The sequence below is a fragment of the Scyliorhinus canicula genome, unplaced genomic scaffold (assembly GCF_902713615.1).
Source record: "Scyliorhinus canicula unplaced genomic scaffold, sScyCan1.1, whole genome shotgun sequence".
Taxonomy (NCBI): domain Eukaryota; kingdom Metazoa; phylum Chordata; class Chondrichthyes; order Carcharhiniformes; family Scyliorhinidae; genus Scyliorhinus; species Scyliorhinus canicula.
The window spans coordinates 84,522-103,688 of record NW_024056012.1 but is presented as its reverse complement, the minus strand read 5'-3'; positions in this window follow the sequence as shown (position 1 = coordinate 103,688).

Genomic DNA, 19,167 nt, shown 5'->3' with positions numbered 1-19,167 from the left:
TGACAGAAACCAACAGAAAAAATAAAATCAGAATTCATCAGCCTCATATTGAGCAACACAACGGCCACCCCATCATCATCATTATTATTTAACAATAATATCAGGTTGCACAGTGGGGGAGTTTTCGTGAAGTGAGATGGTGATGAGGAGAGCTGAGAGGCGGTTGCCGCGATAGTTCCTGAATTAGTTGCTCTCAGGAAATTATCTGTCCGAGCAGAAAGAACAGATTCAGGTCCCACTGTACGGCTGACCAAACCAATGCAGGAATCGAGCAGCGACAGCAATTTCAATAATATCACAATGGTGTCAGAGCGCGATCAACAATCGGAAACTGTGACCGGGGACACCACAGACTCTAAACTAGTCGAGCTAAGTGGTTGTTATCAGGAGCAGACGCGACAGGTGGAGCGGAAGCAGCGACGGTTGAATCTGTAAAGTTATGTGACCATCCTGCACCTGCTCACTGCTCAAGTGAGTGAGAACAGTTAGTGGAGAACTGGCATGAATCGCCCAGAGTTATAGACAATGAGGGAACGGAATGAGCATTCGGTTTACCATACACGTGCCTATTTAAAAATGCTGTCCCAATCGTCTTTGTACCCTAATCTTCCATATTGCTTTCCCTTTTCACATTATGACAATCCCCTTTTGAAATTTGCTATTGAATCTTCTGTCATCATTTTACACGTCCTGTTCTAGATGTTAACAAATCGGAATACTACGAATAAATACATTATTCTCTGTAATATTTTCCACGAAATCGGGATGATTTGTCATTGGAACTGTTGCTAATAGGGACAAATACAGACGATCTACGGTTTCGGAAAGGCATATATTTTCAGAAAATAAATGAGTCTTCCTTCTACCTCCTTTGTGACAGGCAAATTAAGCGAAAGTTCCCTGAGTCTTTTGCATAAACGGCCCTCGTCCCTGGCAACATTTAAATGTATGACATCCGCACTTTGTCAACGTCCTGACACATTTGTTGTGCAGGATTTGGAAAGTAACGGCCAGCAAATATTTAATCGATTAATATCCCTTTCTGACATAAACATCAACAGTAATAAAAACTGTTTCGTAGCAGATCCAGTTTGGATTTCTGGGAAACATTCGTGTCTTCTTGTTTATATCAATACGCCCTCAATCCATTCAGTGGCTGCATTCCAACAGGAATTAAGCTACTCCGGCACCAGGGGGCGCCACCTTCAAACATGGGGATGATGAAGTTCCGTGACGGCGCCGTGAACACCAATAGGCGTCGTAGTCTGAGTGATGTCACAATGGGCCTGGCCTCCTGCAGTGTGTGGGTGGAACATTGAGCTGAACATTGAGGTTTCCTCTCTCCTCTCAATCTTTGTCTCATCCCAGTCCCATTCACTCAGAGAGATGCAGATGCAGTCAGACATGTTTCTGTTAATACTGGCGGCGCTGTTGGACGGTGAGTAATGGATAATGTTCATAATGACAGATTAGATGGTTGTTTCATAGAATTTACAGTCCATTCAACCCACCGAGTCTGCACCAGCCCTTGGAATGCGTACCCTACCCAAACACACACCTGCACCCTATCCCTGTGACCCAGTAACCGCACCGTACCTTTCTGGACACTAAGGGCAATTTAGCATGGTCACATCTTTGGACTGTGGGGGGAAACCAGAGCACCAGGAGGAAACCGACCCAGACATGGGGAGAACGTGCAGACTCCCCACAGACAGTGACCCAAGCCGGGAATCGAACCTGGGACCCTGGAGCTGTGAATCGACTGTGCTAACCACTGTGCTACCGTGCCGCCATAATGATAGATTGCAATAACATTTAATATAATTAACGACCAGAAATATCCACATGATGAGTAGAGTTGAGTTTCCACAAACTCACGCGTGGACAAACAAATTGGATCAATTATGTTTTAAACATAAGAGATGTTTAATTTCTCTCCCTTCACAGGCGGGCTGAGCGCAGATCGAGTAACTCAATCACCGATGACAAAAACCGTGTCAGAAGGGGATTCGGTGCGGCTGCATTGTGAATATACAGACTCCAATATGAATTCCATGCAATGGTATCAGCAGAAAGCGGCACACCCACCAATCTGGATTATTAGAAAATTCGTAGCTCAGAAGGAAGATGAAGTTTCAGGACGATATCTGGCGGCTGCTGACAAGTCCAAACAGAACGGTTACCTCACTATAAGCGGCCTCAGTGTGGATGACGGGGCGGTCTATTACTGTGCAATGAGGCACAGCGTTAGAAAGCAGCTAGAACCCCGTACAAAAACCTCAGCGAGTATTTTCAGCTCCACTAAACCTGCTTTCAGTTTCCTGTCTGCGGGAATTTTTCGAACGGGGATTCACGAACACAGTCACGTCTGCTTTTCATAAAGTTTTATTGGTGTCTCTGTTCGTCTACAGGTCATGATGTTGGCATTGAACTGGGGTGAGCACATTAAGATGTCTGACAGCACCAGGTTCAACTTCAACATGTTTGTTTCGAATCACTATCTTTCGGAGCGCAGCTCCTTCCTCAGGTCTATAGAGGAACAATTTGGGAAATAACGAGACCCATCCCCAGGCCCGATGTACATGGTAAATTAAAACTTGGAATACCCGGGTACCAGCAGCGGTAATAACAGCTCTCAGATCTGGAGATAATGTAGCTGGAAGTTATAGTTTGATCTTCCAGATCCGTTAACTCAGATGAGCAGAGGCCCGTTGTCTCTGTCCCATACGTTCCTGTAAGAAAACAGAGAGTGTCAAACTTTGCTGTTGTGTTCAACACGTGGAATTCTTAATAAGAATTTCAAAAAGGACTCACGGAGGAACCCGATTATTATTATCATGTTGGACCATGGTGCCTGCTTTAGGCTTCAGTATAAAATCGGTTTTTCGATCGAAAACTCATCCCTTGCCTGCTGCAAGTCACTCAGATACGGGACCTGCTTCAGAAGGGTGCGGCTCACGGTCAGGGCTACAACGCTCCCGTCCCTCGGATTAATCCACAAGTCATGAACGCCCGGGACCGCCACAGCCTTGTATTTGTATCGTCCTTGCAGATTTTTGCTGCACTGTCACGGGGGCAGTATTGCTGACGTTGCCTTTCACCCGAGTGTCGCTGGCAGTCAGAGGATTGACGTTCCCTGCTGAGCTGAACAGAGTCTGTTCTGATCGTCAGTACCGCGCTCCTGCTACTACATTGAACTGTGTACACTATTATAGATCCTTCCTCTTCCTGTGGTCAGAAAGCTCAACTGTGCTGCGCCTGGGTTGGTTACAGTATATACTTATATACAGTTATTTATCTGGATGTAAGTCATATTGCGATCATTTATACCTTTCTGCTGCACAGATCCTCTCCAATCTGACGGAATATGAACGGTGCAGGGTGCCCGGAGGCTGACTGTATCTGTCAGGATCTATTGTATTGACTGGGAACTGTTGTGTGACGTCACTGTCCTCTTCAATCCTTATTTCAGCCTTCCCGATGTTCCCCTGGGTCCTGGTGTCTGACAGAAACCAACAGAAAAAATAAAATCAAAAATCAACATCAGCCTCATATTGGCCAACATAACGGCCACCTCGCCATCATCATTATTATTTAATTAACAATAATATTAAGTTACACAGTGGGGGGGGGGGGGGGGGGGGTCCGTGAGGAGACGCGGTGATGAGGAGAGCTGAGAGGCGGTTTCCTAAATTCCAGAATTATTTGCTCTCAGGAAATTATCTGTCCGAGCAGAAAAACAGATTCAGGTCCCACTGCACGGCTGACCAAACCAATGACAGGAATCGAGCAGCGACAGCAATTTCTACAATATCACAACGGTGTTAGAGCGAGATCAACAATCGGAAACTGTGACCGGGGACACTACAGACTCTAAACTAGTCGAGCTATGTGGTTGTTATCAGGAGCAGGCGCGACTGATGGAGCGCAAATTGCGACGGTTCAATGTCTAAAGTTATGTGACCATCCTGCACCTGCTCACTGCTGAACTGAGTGAGAATAATTAGCGGGACACTGGCATGAATCGCCCAGAGTTATAAACAAATAGGGAACGGAATGAGCATTCGGCTTACCGTACACGGCCTATATGAAAATGCTGTCCCAATCGGCTTTCGCACCCTAATATTCCGTATTCCATTTTCAGATTATGACAATCCCCTTTTGAAATTTGCTATTGAATCTTCTTCTGTCATCATTTTACGCGTCGTGTTCCAGATGTTCACTAATCGGAATACTATGAATAAATACATTATTCGCTATCATATTTTCCCACGAAATCGGGATGATTTGTCAATGGAACTGCTGTTAATTGCTGACTGTACCTGTCAGGATCCATTTTATTGATTGTGATCTGTTGAGTGACGTCTCTGTCCTCTTCAACCCTTATTTCAGCCTCCCCGCTGTTCCCCGAAGTTTTGGTGGCTCCAGTCTGGCAGAAAACAATAGAAAAAATAAAATAAACTTTAACATCAGCCCCGTATTGACCAACAGAGCGGCCACGCTCACCACCGTCATTATTTAATAACGATGATATCAGGTTACAAAGTGAGGGGAGAGTGGGGGGGGGGGGGGGGTGTTACGTGAGGAAAATACCAAGAAGTGAGATGATGATGAGGAGACCTGAAAGGCGGTTCCCCGAGCTCCTGCTTCAGTTGCTCTCAGGGAATTATATATCAGAGCAGAAATTAAAAAATTCAGGAGCCACTGCACGGTTGATCAAACCAATGACAGGGATCGACCAGCGACAGCAATTTCTAGAATATCACAATCGAGATCAACAAACGGAAACTGGTGACCGGGGACACCGGAGACTCAAAGATGATAAGAAATATGCGGCGGTTATCAACTGCAGTCTCTGGTGAGGGAGCGGAAGTAGTGAGGGTTGAACCGGCAGCAGCCTGTGACCATCCTGCATCTGCTCACTGCGCAACTCACTGAGAACTAAAGGTTTTGTTGAATCTTCTTCCGCCATTATTTGAACTACGCCTTCTATGGTTTATGCAGTTATGGAGACTGCATGCTGACGTCACAGTATTGGACGATTGATGTCACAGAGGCTGCAGTCTGACGTCACACCGGCACCCACTCCCCCACAAGCCTCAATGCTGAATCTCCCTCACAGCCTCATAGTCTGAACACGAATCCCGTATTTGGCGGCGACACTGGAACCTGGCCTTGGGCTCAGTTTGATATTCAACAGCGCTTCCTTCTCCAGAAACCTATCTCGGTCTTGGACCTAGCGGCAGCTAACTTAAAAAGTCAATAAGAGTCATAAATTTTATTTTACAGTAGAATATTTTATTTATTATGTTGTTTTAATGCAGTACATTTTGTGGTATTTTATTATATAATTCAGTCATTATAATATACAGTATCTAGAAAATGCGCAGGTTAGGTGGATTGGCCTTTCTAAATTACCCCTTAGTGTACAAAGGTTAGGTGGCGTTACAGAAATAGGGTGGGGGAGTGGGACTAAGCAGGATGTTATTTCAGATGGTCGGTGCACACTCGATGGGCCAAATGGCCTCCGCTGCACAGTAGGTATTCTATGATTCTATTCTGTTCTCTATTACTTTCAAATGTAACTAGAAATGGAGAGGTATCACAATCTCCTCAGTCAGTGGTTTTTACCGAGGGAAACACTCGGTATTCACTAACCTGTTCGACCACAACAGCCACACTGATCCTACACTGGTACAGACAATACTCAGACCAGACCTGGAGTTCGGGTCCAGCGATCAGAAAAGGAATACGGCTCAGTTCCTTGCTGCTTAGAAACCCAGCGCTCTGAATATTAGCGGCACTCGAGTGAAAGACACCGCCATCTAGTTCTGTGCAGTAAAGACACATTGCAGCAAAGATCAGTCTGGATCATGCAGAAACCTGTCCGCTGTCATCCTGACCATTTGTAACATATCCCATTACCAGAGCATCAGGAATTTTGTAAAATTCAACGGTAAACGTCTCTCCATCACCAGTTGGTAAATCTTGCCTCGAATCTTAGTTTTCTCTGAAATAAGAGACAGGAAGGTTCAACATTAAGAACATAAGAACATAAGAACATAAGAACTAGGAGCAGGAGTAGGCCATCTGGCCCCTCGAGCCTGCTCCGCCATTCAATTAGATCATGGCTGATCTTTTGTGGACTCAACTCCACTTTCCGGCCCGAACACCATAACCCTTAATCCCTTTATTCTTCAAAAAACTATCTATCTTTACCTTAAAAACATGTAATGAAGGAGCCTCAACTGCTTCACTGGGCAAGGAATTCCATAGATTCACAACCCTTTGGGTGAAGAAGTTCCTCCTAAACTCAGTCCTAAATCTACTTCCCCTTATTTTGAGGCTATGCCCCCTAGTTCTGCTGTCACCCGCCAGTGGAAACAACCTGCCCGCATCTATCCTATCTATTCCCTTCATAATTTTAAATGTTTCTATAAGATCCCCCCTCATCCTTCTAAATTCCAACGAGTACAGTCCTAGTCTACTCAACCTCTCCTCATAATCCAACCCCTTCAGCTCTGGGATTAACCTAGTGAATCTCCTCTGCACACCCTCCAGCGCCAGTACGTCCTTTCTCAAGTAAGGAGACCAAAACTGAACACAATACTCCAGGTGTGGCCGCACTAACACCTTATACAATTGCAACATAACCTCCCTAGTCTTAAACTCCATCCCTCTAGCAATGAAGGACAAAATTCAATTTGCCTTCTTAATCACCTGTTGCACTTGTAAACCAACCTTCTGTGACTCATGCACTAGCACACCCAAGTCTCTCTGAACAGCGGCATGCTTTAATATTTTATCGTTTAAATAATAATAATTAAATAATAATAATAATAATTGCTGTTATTCCTACCAAAATGGATAACCTCACATTTGTCAACATTGTATTCCATCTGCCAGACCCGAGCCCATTCACTTAACCTATCCAAATCCCTCTGCAGACTTCCAGTATCCTCTGCACTTTTCGCTTTACCACTCATCTTAGTGTCATCTGCAAACTTGGACACATTGCCCTTGGTCCCCAACTCCAAATCATCAATGTAAATTGTGGACAATTGTGGGCCCAACACGGATCCCTGAGGGACACCACTAGCTACTGACTGCCAACCAGAGAAACACCCATTTATCCCAACTCTTTGCTTTATATTAATTAACCAATCCTCTATCCATGCTACTACTTTACCCTTGATGCCATGCATCTTTATCTTATGCAGCAACCTTTTGTGTGGCACCTTGTCAAAGGCTTTCTGGAAATCCAGATATACCACATCCATCGGCTCCCCGTTATCTACTGCACTGGTAATGTCCTCAAAAAATTCCACTAAATTAGTTAGGCATGACCTGCCTTTAACGAACCCATGCTGCGTCTGCCCAATGGGACAATTTCTATCCAGATGCCTCGCAATTTCTTCCTTGATGATAGATTCCAGCATCTTCCCTATTACCGAAGTTAAACTCACTGGCCTATAATTTCCTGCTTTCTGCCTACCTCCTTTTTTAAACAGTGGCGTCACGTTTGCTAATTTCCAATCCACTGGGACCACCCCAGAGTCTAGTGAATTTCGGTAAATTATCACTAGTGCATCTGCAATTTCCCTAGCCATCTCTTTTAGCACTCTGGGATGCATTCCATCAGGGCCAGGAGACTTGTCTACCTATAGCCCCATTAGCTTGCCCATCACTCCCTCCTTAGTGATAACAATCCTCTCAAGGTCCTCACCTGTCATAGCCTCATTTCTATCATTCGCTGGCATGTTATTTGTGTCTTCCACTGTGAAGACCGACCCAAAAAACCTGTTCAGTTCCTCAGCCATTTCCTCACTTCCCATTATTAAAACTCCCTTCTCATCCTCTAAAGGACCAATATTTACCTTAGCCACTCTTTTTTGTCTTATATATTTGTAAAAACGTTTACTGTCTGTTTTTATATTCTGAGCAAGTTTACTCTCATACTCTATCTTACTCTTCTTTATAGCTTGAGAATTGTCTGGTTGTCTGTCCCATTCTAAAGCAGACACCATATACTCCGCATGTTCTCCGTGTTAATAACAATTGTCCTGCTCCTCGGTGAGTCTGTGTTTAAAATGTGATTGGACGTCTCATGTTGAATCAGGGATTTTTATCTATTCTATGTTATTGTTACAGCGCACCCATTTTTCTCAATCTGCCTGAGTTACTGTTTATGGAAGGACGGCCCATCGTGTTCAGCTAGAGCTTTCTCTACATGCATTGCTCCATCATTCCCCTGGAGAAGCTCCGAGATATTGACTAAGACAAAACAGCTCAGAACATGGAAATCAGACACAAGATTTCCCAGGGCGCTTCCCTATTCTTTGGGACAAAAAAAAGAAAGCAGTACGTCTGCCTGGTGTAGAAACCTGACAGAATTTGTCCTTCGTGGGTCTGGAATGAAACCAACTCCGCAGATAAATAATACCGAGTGTAGCTGTAAGTAATCACTTGAATTGTAGAGTCTTGGCTTTTCTCTGATGCTGTGCCTCACTGCATGGTCATGAGGCACTCTGTCTAATAATATTGAGGCAACCAGATGTTTTGAACTTGTCAGCCGTCGCCAGACATTGTCCGCAGATTAATTCTCCATTAAATCCTTTTGCATTTCAGTTAATCCATTTTGGAGAGTCTGCCGGTTCCTGTCAATATCAGTGCATGTTGTAATTACCTTGGGCTATATGTTCGCAATCTACTCCTTCAGACAAAGTTACTGCCTTCTGAGAATGAGGTGTTGGATCTGTAAATAGTCTGTGGATGAATGTAGAGCAGCAAATGAGCACAATGTTAAACATGATCAAATTAGACTGATCTGTAGGTATATATATAGTATACATATAGAACCTCTCGTCTTGCACTCATCCGGACACTTCGCAAGAACACTGCTATAAATGGAAAACAACAATGTACACCACATGACAAGTATGCTGATTGTTTGGCAAGTAGACTCTGATTAGTCGAGGCGTTGGCATGGAGAATGCATCAGTGACTGACAGTTAAATGCCAAGAACTCACGGTAGCATGGTGGTTAGCATCAATGCTTCACAGCTCCAGGGTCCCAGGTGCGATTCCCGGCTGGGTCACTGTCTGTGTGGAGTCTGCACGTCCTCCCTGTGTGTGCGTGGGTTTCCTCCGGGTGCTCCGGTTTCCTCCCACAGTCCAAAGATGTGCGGGTTAGGTGGATTGGCCATGCTAAATTGCCCGTAGTGTAAGGTTAATGGGGGGATTGTTGGGTTACGGGTATACGGGTTACGTGGGTTTAAGTAGGGTGATCATTGCTCGGCACAACATCGAGGGCCGAAGGGCCTGTTCTGTGCTGTACTGTTCTATCTATCTATCTAACTGTTTGAAATTTAAACCAGACAGCATGACCAAGATTGGTCAAGACTTTGCCCTGAGGAATGCTTCCACGAATGTCTGCAAGTTATTTGTTCAGCTCAAAAAGGAGCAAAGTGTGTATTGGGCATCTCTGTCTGAACAGAACAAGGCATTATGCATTAATATGTGTAGCGTTCAAAACAGCAGATCCGCCGTCCTGCGTGCCGGACTGACAATTATACAGTGATTGTCCTCGTAATTCGTATTATGCTTCCTCGTGCAAGTTCCGTACTACCAACCGAATGTTTGGCATCAGTCTGCTAAACTGTCTCCATGAACAGCGGGGCCGGTATTAAGGGAAACATGTCTGACTAACTCAGTCTCAGTGAATTGGGATGACGTGCCGGCATTGAGGAGCAGAGAGAGAACCCAGACTCTGTTCAGATCATCTCCACCCACACACTGCAGGCCCATTGTGACCCCAGTCAGGCCGCCATTCCTATTGGCATTGGCGTTAGTCTCACGTGACTTTGTGATGCGCATGCTTGATCGTGGCGCCCTCTTCTGGTGGTTTCTGTGCAATCTTGTTAAGAATGGGACGACTGAGTATATTTCCTGTTTACCGGTTTACATATCAGAGCAGAAATATAATAATAATATTGTTTATTATTGTCACAAGTAGTATTATATTAACACGGCAATAAATTTACAGTGAAAATTCCTTAGTCGCCACATTCCGGCTCCTGTTCGGGCACGCTGAGGCAGAATTCCGGAGCATCGGGAGGAAACCCACGCAGAGGCAGGGAGAACGTGCAGACTCCGCGCAGACAGTGACCCAAGCTGGGAATCGAACCTGGGATCCTGGCGCTGTGAAGCCACAGTGCTAACCACTGTGATCCGGGCAGACACAATAACAGACAACGTCTCCCAGAAATCTAAATTGAAGCCCTTACAAGTTCAGCCACAAATGATATGAAATCTGCACTTTTTTAATTGGTGATTTAATCTGAGGATCACCACACCAGGCGAGGTTGAGAAGGTGGGGTCTTTCTGAATAACCTCAGCCGGTAGGGGAATTGAACCCGCGCTGTTCAGCCCACTGAGCTAAACAGGCCTAGCCACGACAAAACGAGGCAAGTCCCAAATCTACTGCAGCCCGAAATGGAAACTGGCACTCTGCTGCTGGCAACAGCCCAAGCTCAGTTCAAACCCTCCACCCACTGAGCAGTCCGAATTACTGTGGCAACATTCACTTATATTCGTGCTATTGCCTGGAGCTATGGACCGTGGTGGTAAAGGCTCTAATATCCCCTCAAATCACGTTACGTAGCCACAAGGTTTGGCCGTGGGACTTGAAACCGCAGCCTCTGGCTCAGAGGTGGGAACTGTGACACCAACTTCATCTGCTGATATCAAAGAAGGAAAAGGACAGCCTGAACTGCGGTGCTGAAAACGGTGGGGTTTTATTAGAGTTGGCCGCACGTTACAGTTTCCGCTGGCACATTGGAAAACACAAGCGCCTAGCTCAGGAGGGGAAAAGGCGATGAAGAAGTTAGAATAATTTATAACTCGGCGGTTTGTGAATCCCTGGAAGGCTGAGTCCACTGGGATGGGCAGAAGTAAATTCAATAGTAACTTTTAGAATGGAATGTGAGAAAATTTGAAAATTGACGAAAAAGCGTGCTGTTTAGAAGAGGCGGGGTTTGAAAGACGAATCGAGTAATTCTGTCAGAGGCGAGGCAGCAGAAACGGAGCTTCCTCAATCCCTGCTCTAGTCTAATCTGAATCCACTGTCTTCATTTCCCTGGTCCCGTTCTGTCTCTCCCGCTCTATTTCTTGAACAGTGAGCAGGTGCAGGATAGTGGCGGCCTCTGGAGATTCAACACTCACTGTTTCCGCTCCGAGAGCAGCTGAAACTACCGCACACGTCACTCAACATTGAGTTTGCGGTCTCCCCGCCCACAGCTTCCGTTCGCTGCTCTCGCTCTGACCCGATTGTCAAATTGGAGAGACTACTGCCTCTGTCATTGGCTGGATCATCAGTGCAGTGTGACGGGGATCTGTATTTCTGTCTCTGACAGAAGATTTCTCTCACTGCACAGTTACAGACTCAGGACGGATCATGGGGATCAGTCTCGCTTATCTCCTCATCATTATCTCACTTCTCAGTAAGTCCCAGTAAAACTCCATTCTCCTCTCCGACTGCTGTTACCCTGATGTTATTGTTTATAAAATAATATTGATGGTGGAGCTGATGGGTGTGTTGATTAATATGAGACAGATACTGAATGTTGATTTTACTATTCTTTCTGTTAGAATCCAGCCAGCAAGATTCAGTAGAGCAACCGGATTCTGAAACAACGGTTAAAGAGGACAGTAATGTCACACTGACCTGCAACTTGAAAACAAGCAATCTCAGCCCGTATGTGTACTGGTACAGTCAACACTCCGGGAAAGCGCCAGTGTACATGTTTCAGCTTGTTGGAGGTACTGTGCAAAGGGTCACCGACCTCAGTGATCGCTTTTCTTCTTCATTTGAGAAAAAAAACAAGACTACCGAGCTAACAATCCGTAAAACACTAATCTCGGACAGCGCCGTGTATTTATGTGCTATGAAGCCCACACTGCTGCGGAGATATAGCGGATCCGTACAAAAACTCTCATTGACAGTTCATGTTAGTGTTCGGCAGATGGCACGCGCACTGACGCGGGAAAGTCAGTTTCCACAGTGAGAGTGACAGGGAGATTCTTCAAATTGCAACAAAAGCAACACTCCGACGTTTGTCCCTACTTTATGTATTTCTGGAAGTCATGTGCATTTCCTTTTTCATGCCTTAATATAAACATTTGAAGCTTTTTCTCTGATACCTTGGACATCTATTCAGAACCATCCCAATCAGCCAATCGGTCCTCGTTTCCATCTATATCACTGATGAAGATTTCGCTCAGTGCTGAATAATTTACTAACACTAACACCGTTGGTGATAGACTGCTGACCCACAGTATGGAACGAATGACCTCCTACACTGTAGAGATTCTATGATTCCATAACGTAGTAAAAAGTCTTTCGGGAAAGCCTTTACTAGCCGAGGCATAGAATATAAGAGAAGGGAGCTGCGTAGAAAGTTGGTTTAGCCGCAGCTCCAGTGCTGTCTGGCATTCTGGTCGCCACACTCTAGGAACAACATGATTGCACTCGAAAGGGTGCAGAGGAGATTCACACAAACGTTTGAGCCAAGAAGCGAGGCCGGTTAGGTTGGGATTGTTCTCCTTAAAGCAGAGCAGCCTGATTGTGACCTCATGGATGTGTACTAAAAGATGAAGGACATAGATAGAATAGATAGGAAGATGTTGCAAATCCTTTGTTTCTTCTCCGAACATCAAGTCAGGACCGCTCAAACTGAACATCCCACGACTTGCAACTGTCACATCAGGGCAGTGATGGACATGTAACTCTAAATCCACACAAATCTCCTTGACGCTTAGTTTCCCTCTGTAGCCTCTCGGATAAAGAGCTATTCTGATGGACATCAAATACTGTCCATGCCACCAACGTCCAAATGAGGAATAAAAATTAACTACTTATTAGTTAACCAACAATTAAATTTGAGTTACATGAGTTAGGAAGTCAACAGATATTCAAATCTAGGAATGAACCGATGACTAATATGATATAATGATGTAAAGTGGTGAGCTATGGTTCATTCTCCGCCAGTCAGAGTTTAGGGAATTTTCTACTGCAACAGTAATACCGATCCCCGGCCATTGCATTGCTTTCCATTTACAAGATGCACTGCAGGAACTCACCAATATCCCTCACTCAGCATCTTCCAAACCCACGGCCACTACCATCTGGAAGGACACGAGCAGCAGGTATCTGGGAATCCCACCACCTGGAGGCTCCCCTGCAAGTGACTTACCACCCTGACTGGGAAACATATCACCATTCCTTCACTGTCGCTGGGGAAACATCCTGGAATGTCTCTCTAACAGCACTGTGGTTTTACCTACACCTGAAGGGCTGCAGTGGGTCAAGAAGGTAACTCACCACTACCTTCTGAAAGGAAACTGGGGATGGGCAATAAATTCTAGTCTAGCCAGCGAAACCCACATCCCATAAATTAATTTAAAAAGTGATACAATCAAAACTCAAAAGGAACATCGGCAGCAACATCTCCAATAATGCAGACCAGGTAAGGCGGTTCAGAGTCTGAACAGCGACATGAGGCTGCAGCCTGGCAGCCCATGGCGAGGGCACCACAATGTTTATTTCAATACTTCCAGTTAGGAATTGGGACCATATGTGACCAGAGCGCCCTCTGACGGCGATTCGGGAACTATACACGGTCCGGATCACCAATAAAGCGCAAGTTCATCAATGGGGTAGGTGGTTTACAGCGGCCTTTGATTGAGAAACGTGTTCCAAACAATTCGACATTTTAAATAGGCGCAAATAAAACAGCAGTGAGTTCGAAGGAAATGCATTTTTGCTTTATTTCTGGTTTAGCAGAGTGGTTTAGCACAGTGGGCTAACTAACTGGCTTGTGAATGCAGTTCAATTCCCGTACCGGCCTCCCCGAACAGGCATCGGAATGTGGCGACTAGAGGTTTTCACAGTAACTTCATTGAAGCCTACTTGTGACAATAGGTGATTATAATTAAGCTGTTCCTTGCCTCCCTTTTTGTTTTAGATTTCACATTCATTATTTCTCGCTTTTATGCATTTCTCCTTCCTGACATTTCCATTTTTCAATCCGCTCCAGGAAAGCATAAGAGACAATTTGTGAAGTGATGCTGGCCCCGCGAAACTAAAGGAAGGGCGATATATTTCCAAGTGAGGAGAGTGTGTGTCTTGGAGAAAAACTTGCAGGTGATGGTGTCCCATGTGTCTGTTGTCCCTGTCCTTCTACATGGAAGAGTTTGTGGGTTCGGAAGATGCGGTGAAAGGAGACTTGACCAGTTTATTGAATGACATTGTTCTAAGTGCAGCCATCCATTTCCAGTGGATGTCAGTGGTCCTGTTGGTTAACTATTAATTTCCTGGAAAAACAATTATTTTTAAAATCAGTAATCTGTAAAGATTTCTAATTATCAACTCATCCCAAGTTCACTGAGCCCGTCCTGCGAACACACATTCCTATTGCTCACAAATACAACATGATGTGGAGATGCCGGCGTTGGACTGGGGTGAGCACAGTAAGAAGTCTGACAACACCAGGTTAAAGTCCAACAGGTTTGTTTCAAACACGAGCTTTCGGAGCGCAGCAGCTTCTTCAGGTGACTGGAGAGGTATGATCCAGAAACATTTATATAGAATACAACAAACAGCCATCCTCCCCTCTCCACCATCTAACTCAGTTAAAACGTGCCGTGTCTATTTATCGTATTGTTCTATTCAAATCCCTCAGGGCCCGCTGGCTGCCTCGATCAGCTGCGGCGAGTTCTCATCGTCAGAGAGTAGCTATTTTAATTGGGTCCTTCAGCACTGTTACTGGACCACTCGCAGTTTACATTCAATCCGCATGACGGGTTGAATGTGTTAAAGTTGGGTCAACACTCGGTTTGATTCCAGTCCAAATCTCTGTTGCCATATGACCAATTCACTTTGTTCATTTCGCTCTGCGCCAATCGGATTAATTGAAGATCAAAGGAACTGTGAGATCATTGTTTGAACTGAAGAACAAAGGAGCTTGAAGCTGATTGGATGTCACCCGATGACGTTTTCGGTAATGTACCAATCAACATTAACCCAGAAGTGACTCAACATCTTCTCCACTCTTGACTGAAACAATTTCAAGCTCAGCTGTCTCATTCTGTTGAAACCGCCGCAAACTTTCTGCAAACATGTCGCCTGTTATTTTGTATTTATTCATCTCAGCGGCCGCTCTTTTAAGCGGTAAGTTCACAAGTTGCTCAACTCTTTATGTCACAGCTTTTCTACACATTACATTCTGTCAGGCGGTTCGCTCAATACAAGGGTGTGGGTGGTCGGACAAAGTGATTGACCCCAACATGGAAAAGTCATCCGGATCGCGCTGGTCTGAACACGGAACACTGTTTGCTGGAAGTCGCCACGTTTCCCCGGGGGAATGAGAGCAGTAGAGTTGGGCTGAGATTGAAGTTCCTCTCGTCCCAGTGAATGACCTTGACAAACAGCAGACTGTCAAACAGATTGGCCGTTAGTACTTTCCGCTTCCAGTTACAGTGACTGAAGCCGAGGACCGGACCTCGTTAGAAAGAACTGAATCTTTATGATACAAGATTTATTTAATGGACACAATCAGCTTCCCGTCACAGCCACTGAGCTGTGAAAAATATATTTCTGTTCTGTTGTCTGATTTCTCTCTGGGCGTAATATTCAGGATGACGGAAAAAATCTGGGAAACATGGTGAAGTCACATTGTGTAATTTAATATCTCTGGGTTCTTACAGGACATTGTCGAGGAGACCCCGTTTCACAGACACCGGCTGCTGTCACAGTTAATGAAGGAGAAGATGTGAAGTTATTCTGTAATTATCCAGCTACAGGCAGCACAGATCCTTATCTATTCTGGTACCGTCAGTACCCAAGCGGGTCCATGGAGTATATGCTGCGGAGAAGTAAATACATCAAAAACACAGAGATATCCCCTGGGGGCCGTTTCTCAGCGGAGCTAAATGATACAATCCGCACCGTCCCGCTGAATGTGACTAATACAGAGCTGACAGACTCCGCGGTGTATTACTGCGCGTTCCGCCCCACAGAGATACAGAACTGGGTTGAACCTGTACAAAAACTGTCAGAGCGGCGATAAACATCACATAGCGTTAGGCAGACATTGCGATTAGGGGCGAGTCTGAATTGGAGCCTGAAATCGAGGTGATCTCTCAAATTTTCAATTCTAACATTCGATGATTATACTTGACTGCAGTAGTTTCAATCGCCTCCTGCAGTTTGTTTGACCAGAAAACCCTACAGCTCTTACGACCCGTAATTGGGCATAATGGAAGAATTTACAGCTGATCATCGATCCGTTTAACCAGGCTACGGACCAGAAAGTCCTGGAGTGGGACTAGATTCCAGATGCTGAGTCCCAGAAACGTGCTCTGTGTCAGAGCTTCTGTAATTCATATATTGGCTCTTGCACTAAATACATATCGTTTACCGGGAAATGACACGAAGCATAGACATTTCCTGTATTCCTCAGCTGTCAGCTGTAACGGCGGTGAACTGGCGGCATTGTAAATTTTGGACACAGATAATGTGCTAGCGCGCCATCTAGTGGAATATTCTCTGTGAAACGGCGATTCTCGATTTATTCTCGAATATTGGGGAGATTTTATTGTGGCAACTTATTACGGGGTTAATTACTTTGATGTTTTTATTACCGCATCTGATGCATTTACCATTACACTGCTTTTGCTGCACTTGCTATTTCGGATTGATGCGAGCTCATTTGCCTCAACGTGCCTACATCATTTGTAAGGTACTTGTTATTTGCATAAATAGCTTAACGAAATAAACTGATATACCCAAACTGATACATTTGGAATGTTAATTTCGGAACAATGGAAGGCCTGAAGGTTCCCTAAACATCAAACAATGATGGTAACCAAATTCCAGTAAGCCAATGTATCACCCAATGATTTATGTGTTTCTACTGAGGATTATCTTCAAATTAGATTATTAACAACAATAAAGCATATGTTTTAAGTCCATAAGGAAGAACCTTTTAATTGATTTTGCTTGTATCACACTCACTTCTAAAGCCCATTCGCTACATGTCTCTGCAGTCCCCATATCGAGTGAGCAGGGTGCAGGGTTCTCATCTCTTTGTTACACAGTGTCTCACTGCATTGTAATACACCGCACAGTCTGTCAGCTCAACCATGTTATCACTGAGAGTGGTGGAGCCTTTCTCAAGATCCAGGGATACTTTAAACCTTCCCTGAACTCTTTAACCTCAGAGTGTGGAGACCAGATACTCGGGAGCTTGATTGGAGAACTGCCGGCACCAGAATACAAAGTCATTTGTAGTGAAAGTAGCGTTGTGTTGAAGCGAGATAGTCTGACATTGTGTTACCCGATATTTCGATATCTGAAATGTCTCTGAATGATAAAGAACAGCTGTTAAAACAGAAGTAAAATTTACATCACGATATGTCTAAGGACAAATAGAAAAAGTGCTTGAGTATATAGGCAGAATAAGCTAATCTAACAGTCTATCTACCATGATGTGAAGATGCCGGACTGGGTGGGACAGTAAGAAGTCTTACAACACGAGCTTAAAGACCAACAGGTTTGTTTCGAGATTTCTTACTGAATCCATCTATCATTCTATTTGTCTGCCTATGTTCCTATGTCTGTCAAACCATCTATCTACCGACTATCAATCTTTCTATCTATCTGAATCATTGATTATCTATCCTTCTCTTGCACATCAATCTCAGTATGTGAAAGAGAAAGAAGAGTCAGATTTTCTGCCTGCCTCTTAACTTTGTAGTTGGGACAATTAAATAGAGACGTTTACTTAGTCTGCCCTGTTCCTCTATATCTCTTGTAACAGCTATAACAGAGGTTATTCCTAAGCCCCGCGTTCTCAACCTTGTCCCTTGTCTAAGGTGTGGTGATCATCCGGTTAAATCACCACCAGTCAGCATTCCACTCAAAATGGAGAGCAGCCTCTGCTGATTTGGGTCTATGGCGGCTTTACTTTACTTGTAACAGCTGTAATGTGTTGGAAGATTGTCCAGATAGAAGTTTAAACATGGGAAAGTAACATTTATGATCATCACCGGCATCTCTAAATGTTCTGGTTTGGGCAAATGTTAACAGGGCAGCGGAGACCCGACAGTGAACAAGATATTGTCCAGCCAGATCCGCTCTGTGTCTCACTGTGTCTGCTTCACACAGAGATACATTCCGGAGTCCTGGACCGCGCTCTCATCTGTAGATATTGTCGAGCCGGATCCGCTCTGTCTCTCACCGTGTCTGCTTCACACAGAGATTCATTCCGGAGTCCTGGACCGCGCTGACATCTATACAGATGGTATTGGACTTCTTTGTTCTCTCCAAGGACAGGGTGGAGCATCCTTTGGTCTCAGTCCCCTGGTAAATGGAGGCGATAAATGTGAGAGCCCCTGTCAGTGTCTGTCTGTACCAGGCTACGGAACAGCCAGAACCAATGGAGATCTGACAGTTCAGTTCAGCCCGATCCCGTTCCTGAGACACAACCTGCTCAGGGTGGGAGCTCTGATCCTCACAATGAACGGCTGGGAACAAAATAAAATCCACATAACCACACGGTATTATGTGATTGTTAAAACAATGCATCAGATAGGAAACTAAACTCAGCAATATCAGCAGCATCAGAGTTCCAGCTGGAAACAGCTCTTTCCTGGGATTCCTGGTCATGATGATGAAAGTGCGCAAAAGGCGGATCAATCCGGGTCTGATTTCCAGACCATGACTTGCTCCCCCTCAATGTGAGACTGAGGGGCCACATTGTCACCGATGGTACTATTATAGGATGTCGTTACCTGGCATTACTCAAGGTGCCACTGAGCGACTGTCTGTTTCTCAATCCATAGACCACTTGAACCGTCAGTGATTCCAAACCTCTCTGCTTCCTGTGTGTAACACCAGGTTACAATGATTCAGATAGTCAGTGCTCTGTTTCCTGTCTGACTGAGCAGAGCCATTGATTATCTTACAATCATAGTGTTTTACAGCCCAAAGAGAGGAAATTCGGTCCATTATTTTGTACTGTCTCGCTTAAGGAGTTATCCACTGATTAATTATCTGCTTGTTCCATAGATTTCATCATTTTTAAATTTCTATTTACTGGTCCGATA